Raw genomic sequence first — 6,830 nt, 5'->3', positions numbered from 1 at the left:
ACTGGCCTTGTCTAGTATTTAAATATGAAAATGGCAAACAATGAGATTGTTTTTTAGCATGAAATATAGACAGAAATTTTACTAAATAGGGTATGTATGGATATGAGAAAAGCAGAATCTGCAAAATAGATAGAAGCTAGTAAGCTTTAGAAAATAATTCAAAAATGTGTGTAACAAACATACATAACGCAAAAGTTTTAATTTTCACGTAGTATTTTTAAGTTGACTCATAAAGACTTTTTAAGTTGACACATAAAGTCTGACTTTATGTGTAACGTGTGTAATATCATTTTATTTTTTTCTGAGATATTTCTGATTAATCCCTATTGTCTCATTTTCTCTCACATGTTTCGCCGAACCATACAAAGTTATACAAATTTAAACGATTGAGACACAGTTTAGCAACAGAAGATTAATTTTACTCGACGTCTATTTGAGCAATCGTCGCTGCTTGGCTAAAGACTGAATGTGTGGAAGGAGGAAAAAAAAAAACAATGGTGATTGGTAAGTAATTAAAAGGTTTAGCTATAGTACAGACCAGTGGTTTTTTAGACTTCGTCGACTTACGGGACCCTTAGCACTATGAAGGTATTTTCTTCCATCCTACTGTAGAAAAATAGTCCGCATACTTAAAGTGCCCCTATGCCGCACAAACACTATACATTTACAAACATCCAAGCCTTCTCCGGGATTCGATCCCGGGCACTTCGCTACTGCAGTCAGCGTCGCTAACCTCTATCTCGGTTGGACAGCATAAAAGATACCTTGAACAGCTAAATTTGTTGTTGTTGATGGAAGTTGGGCTTGATTTTTACAATCCTGAAATTTAATTTTAAAAGTTAATATAGTTATCTGTATTTCGTTATTTAGTTTCTCTGACTCCATTTTTCAAATTTTACAGACTGGCTGTAATTTCGAAATTAACACACGTCTCCCAGGTGCGAAATTTTCTGACTGCAATCCTGTTGCTGACTCGCGGACAGAATTCTCAAATAAGCCTCGCTGATTCTTTTGACTCTCCTCTGCATCAACAGGTGGCGCCACCTCCTCGATCTGCTTTTTCGGATTCTCCTATTGCCATGTCAGTTTTATCATGGTAAATTATGTGATTTTCTTCATTTTTTCTTTACCCTTTAGCAAGATCTCTCGCCTTGGGACCCATTTGGGTTATTTCAACACAAGGCCCAGTGCGTGCTCCAGTACAAAAGAGTACTGCGGCTACAGTAGAAAGCTCTGTATAACCCTTCTGTATCCAAGTTCTTAGTTGTTGTTAGCTCGGATCTGACTTCGGATTTTCGGGAGAGTTTCGCCAAGGCGTTTGGTTACGGAGCACCTTTACAAATTAATTACAACTGCTTCCACATCACAATTAAGAAAAACGAATTAAATAAGAATCAGCATTAGCTAAATAAAAAGGAAAGAAAACCATTATGGGTCACGCTTTCCATTGCTGGTGTAGCAGCGTGAAATGGTAACTGTATGAGTAATTTTGTAGAAAATGTAAATTGTAAAGTGTTTCTTTTGGGTATATCAGTTTTTGCCAAGCTATCAGTGGTTTTTTTGAACATTCAATCCATTACGGTTATTTATAATGCACTAAAACCTGACATCGCCTGCATTTCTAAATATCTTACCCGTTTAGGTTTTATGCCTATTAATAATTCACGTAAAAGCTTTCATAATCAGGGGACGCAAGTATCTTGCCAAACTGGTGAAATAAGCATTTATCTTTTCGATTTTTTTTTTATTAGCCCAGAAGTTAGTTAATCCCGAAACGGCATTTTGCGTTGAATCACTTTTCAAATTATTGCCACCAAATATTATCGGCCCGTATCACTATTCTAATGAAGAATCTGCATGAATATATATTTCTTCCATTACGAATTTACAGCGGTACCTAGAGTTATCAAATTTGGAATAACATAGTCAGTAGCGTATCTAGGGTGGGACAAGGGGAGGACATCTGTTCCCGGGCGCAGCATCCAGGTGGCGCAAATTTGATGTTACGAAATTTTAAAATGAAATGTTTTCTATTCTTGGCGCACAGAAAGGGGCGGAAATTCTTCAGTTGTCCCCGGGCACTGAAAACCCTAGCTACACCTCTGAACATTGTCCTGCACCAAAGCAGGGGCACCTTGAAGCCCTAAATGGAAAATTTTTTTGTTGTCTCTTTCACATTCTGTAAAACGAATTTTTGATTAAAAAACTCAACAGTTTCAAAGCACGCAGTGACAGCACTACAGGGTGTAAAACATTTTTTATATCCAGCGCGCCAGTCTATCTATTGGAAATTCTAAATATATGATGTTTAGTCGAAATGCTCTCGAAACATGTGCATGTCTGTAAGTGAACAAAGCACCCGTTTGAACGTAATATACAGAATCATAATAAAATCTTAAAGCATTCAGATTTTAATTTTTTTAATTTTATTTATTTTTGCAATTGTGGCGCTAGCCGCATTATAGGCGTTGGCCTATACTAATAACGCCAGAAGCGGTAGTGACTTTATTATGGAGGTACCTAATAGATGGGCCACCGATTTATGTATTAGATTTATATATAGCGTTGTTATAATATAAGTATTTTGACGCAAAATCGGACTTTTTCTGAAATGAGATGACAAGTTTTTCCCATTATTCAATTCGAAGACTCAAATTATGCCAAACTACCAAGTTTTGTGAAAATCGCACGAGTACTTTTTAAAAAATTAGCTCTTAAAATATTAGTTCCTCGGTGTTAATTTAATTTAATATATATATGTTAATATCTCTATTTTTTATTAAACTTGCTTGATTCCTTCTTCCAGAATTCGAAGTTTCGGTTTAATCCAAATATAATTCGCACATTTTTTATGATTTATTTTTTAAATTTGTATTTTTAAACATTTTTTATAAATTTTTCGGAAAAACCTTTTGTATTACAGCCTATAAAATTTTTAACATCCTCTTAAAGTAGATGTATTTCTAGGCACACATGGAAAAAATTAGTTTTTTTTTATTCAAAATTTTCTAAGATATACGTGAATTTTTTTTATTCAAAATTTTCTAAGATATACGTGAATTTACATATTGTAGTGTTTTGAAATTTGGCATATTTGTTATAAGCGATGATAACGCCAAATGCAGTTCACGCACTATTATTTGAAAGTATGAACCACGGAGTATGAACAATGACCTTTTTTCCCCGCTCATCTGCAATGCAAAACAGGAATGAAAAATTAGGTTGCTATAAATTAAGTTCGCCAAGTAAATTATTCTTGGCGCAAACTGAAAAAAATACGCCAAGATAAATTTTTGAATTTCTCGGTAAATTTCGCACCAAGTTTTACAAAATTTAATATTTAGACATAATTTGAATCGGAGAATCGAACATGACATAAAAAAACTGTCATGTTCTTTCAGAAAAGTCCGATTTTTTGTCAAAATATCTACGTTAGAATAATTGCTATATTTAAATCTAATATATATCCTAAATCGCGCTTTCGAGACATGGAAAACGCAATTTGAATTTCGTCCATCGGCCCAATAGAACGGGATATATAGAGAGCTGTCTTTTGGGGGGGGCAGTGTACATCCATGCCTTCTCCGGGATTCGAATCCGAGCCCCCGATACGGCACTCAAGGTCCCTAACCACTTTCCCGTCTGGGCGGCTTCTTCTAAATTTATTCAGTATCATAATTTCATTTATTGTGAACAAACTGTATATAACGAAATATGTATATTAATCTCTTAAATCATCTTCGAGTATTAGATATGCGTTCAGTTTTATTATTGCAAGAATTGGGATATTTTATTTATTTTAAAAGCAATTACTTCCAACTTTTTACAGCTGACTCCATAACACAGCTGCTTTGGGAACTAGTAACCAAAAAGTTTGTGTTCCCACAAATATTTTTGTAATTTAATCCGCTTTGTGACAAAACTTTTCGTCATGTTTCCACCTTGCGTGCATATTTTAAAAATGGTTAATGGTACATACTTGAAATTGGATGGAATTCTTTGTATCATTATTTTCTAACTGAACCAAAAATCTGATGAATATTTTAATATTAAAAAATTTTATGCACGAAAACATTACAGATTTTTTTAATAAAATATGTTTTATAAACTCAACTCCAAATAAAAATTTAACATGAAATTCTTAGCATTTTTGGTTCTTCCAAATGTTATAGAAGCTATATATTGTTACAAAACGTACAGGCGCGGTGACATAGCTTTCCCGCAAAGCAGGTTTAGGGTTGCCATAAAATGGAAAGGTAAGCCGTGTTGCTACATTTGGCGAGAAATCGCCCATTCAGTGACAAAATTGGCGATATGCCATGGACAGATGGAGAACTTTCTGGAACAAATTCTTACCGGTTTAGCTCAGTTCTCGAACACCAGCCAAAAGCTATATAAACCCTGCTGGTATGCGGAGAGTTAGTTAGTATCGAGTTGGTGTCTCCTCTAGCGACCTGCAGAGTTGACAGCCGGGCAGCGAGTGCCGAGTGGGTTGTCGAGAAAGAGTTTCGTAGTGTATCGCGGTTAGTGCATCGTCGAGAGAGCATGTTGAGCTCCGGGAACGACTGAACCGAAGAGTCGGGAGCCGTGCTCTGTGTGTCGTCGAGTGCATCGCAAGTTGTAGCGTGGAGAGTCTCGAGAATACGTGGAGTTCCGAGAACGACCAAGCAGAGTCGGGAGCTGTACTCGGGTGCTTTGCCGTGATAGCCTGATAAACTGGAGGCTGTGTCGCTGATTGTGTCAGTATGTTTATAGTAGTTCATCGACGACTTTAAAAACGTGTTTTGGAGCTGTCCTGACAATACTGGCCAATAAAGTGTGTTTTGATACTACATCAAGTAGTATAGTCATTATTAACTCCAAATCCTCACGAACCCCGTACGAACGTGAAAGAAGAAAATAACGCAACAATATTAAATATGGATATAAATTATGCGACAGAATGTTTTAAACTGTGCGGGCAAGGTGGAAACATGCTGAAAGATTTTGTCACAAAGTGGATTAAATTATAAAAATATTTATGGCAACACAAACTTTCTGATTACTATGTCAGAAAGCAGTTATATTATGTAGTCAGCTGTAAAAAGTTGGAAGTAATTGCTTTTAAAATAAATAAGTTATCCCAATTCTTGCAACAGTCACATATTCGAAGATCTTATGGGTTTTACAGTGTATCAGTCCCCTTAAAGTAAAATTCAAGAAGTGTTTTTTTATATGATGCAAACATTACCTACAATACTCCAATAATTCTATCAAATTTCAAATGTATCCTCTGTAATACACTGCCTATGAGAAACAAATTTCACGTCTCGAAAGCATTGTTGCAGAATTTTCAGTTTCCAGGTAAATCTGCAACGATTGAGTACTAGATGTACAAATGTCGAATTACATATTGCCCACCGCTTTTGTCTTGTAGAATAGGATAACAGACATCATTCAAACAGGTACTGGTTAGAGCAAGGCACATTAGGCATTACTAACTGTTAAGCTCCGCCGAAATTTGATAGAGAGCACCCAGGGGCCGGTTTGAAGGTCTCCATCTTCCCTGCCACCAACCACTCGGCAAGTCTTTCGGCTCGCCATATATTTTGAATGTCGTTTTGCCTTACAGAAAGTATACCCTTACAAACATCCATGCCTTCTCCGGGAATCGAAACCAAACCCAGTGATACAGCAGCCAAGAGCACTAACACTATATTAGGAGTGAAATCTTATGAACAGATGGAACATAGAGCAATGTATACATAATCATACAAAATACTACAATTTAATTTCCATCTCATAATTTTGCTTAGTTCCAATGGTGTAACGAAGAGAGCGATCCACTTGGGGCAGCACGCATTTTGGCTAATATTTTTCATGTGAAATATAGCATTATAGTAATTCGTTGTATAGATTATCAGTGCAGAAACAGTGCAAAAACATCTTCCACATATTTCGTTCTGATATTTTGTAATCTTTTAGTGTACATGGAGAGAGAGAGAGATGGCAAACGGATTGTCTCGAGTAGCAATTGCACTAATTATGCCAGTGAATAGTTTAAAAGACGATATACAGATAAAAAATTACTAATTAATAACGATCTAATGTATCTCAAAAACAATTTGCTACTTTTACCACATCCAGAAAAGAATCTTTTAAAGAAAGCAATAAATGATTCAGATGTAATATTTATAAAAATTTCTAAATGGATGGCACAAGTTGACACTACCTGGTGTTGAAGTGGTTAGCATATTGCACAGCTGTGCCACAGGTTCAGGGTTTGATGCCCAGGCTGGGCAAGGTTGACTCAGCCATTTATCCCTATAGTGGGTCGATAAAATGAGTATCAAGTTCGCTTGGGGACTAAACACTGGGGATCCTGCAGCAAGCTAACTTGCCCAGGCATATGCTAATGCACTCCAGGGCCCATGATCAAGAAAGCAGACTTCGGGGCACTGCAGGCGATGGCCCACTTGGACTGTTGTGCTACTGAGTTTAGTTTAGTTTTATGGCACAAGTTATGAAACAAATGAAAATACAAAGGTAAATTTTACTATAAAACACCTCTTCCGTGATGCTTGTATCTGATAAAGAAAATACAGCCAAAATCAATACCTGAAACATGTAATTTTGATTCACTCGATCTCGAGGTAAATTACCTAAAAGTTAATTTGTGCCAATTGTTTTGGCTTTGAAACGGGAAAGACATTAATGCACAACCTTTGTGATTTACCATTTAACAGACTTAAACAAATAAAAACATTTAAAAGATAATAAGAACATTTAAAAGATTTTAAATAAGATTTTAATTTAAATGACATTTTAATATTTAAAAGACTTTTAATGAC

The sequence above is a fragment of the Stegodyphus dumicola genome, chromosome 4 (assembly GCF_044657685.1).
Source record: "Stegodyphus dumicola isolate Sdum_Otavi_A_Nest chromosome 4, ASM4465768v1".
NCBI classification, from domain to species: Eukaryota; Metazoa; Arthropoda; class Arachnida; order Araneae; family Eresidae; genus Stegodyphus; species Stegodyphus dumicola.
Note: the sequence above shows the minus strand (reverse complement) of the source record.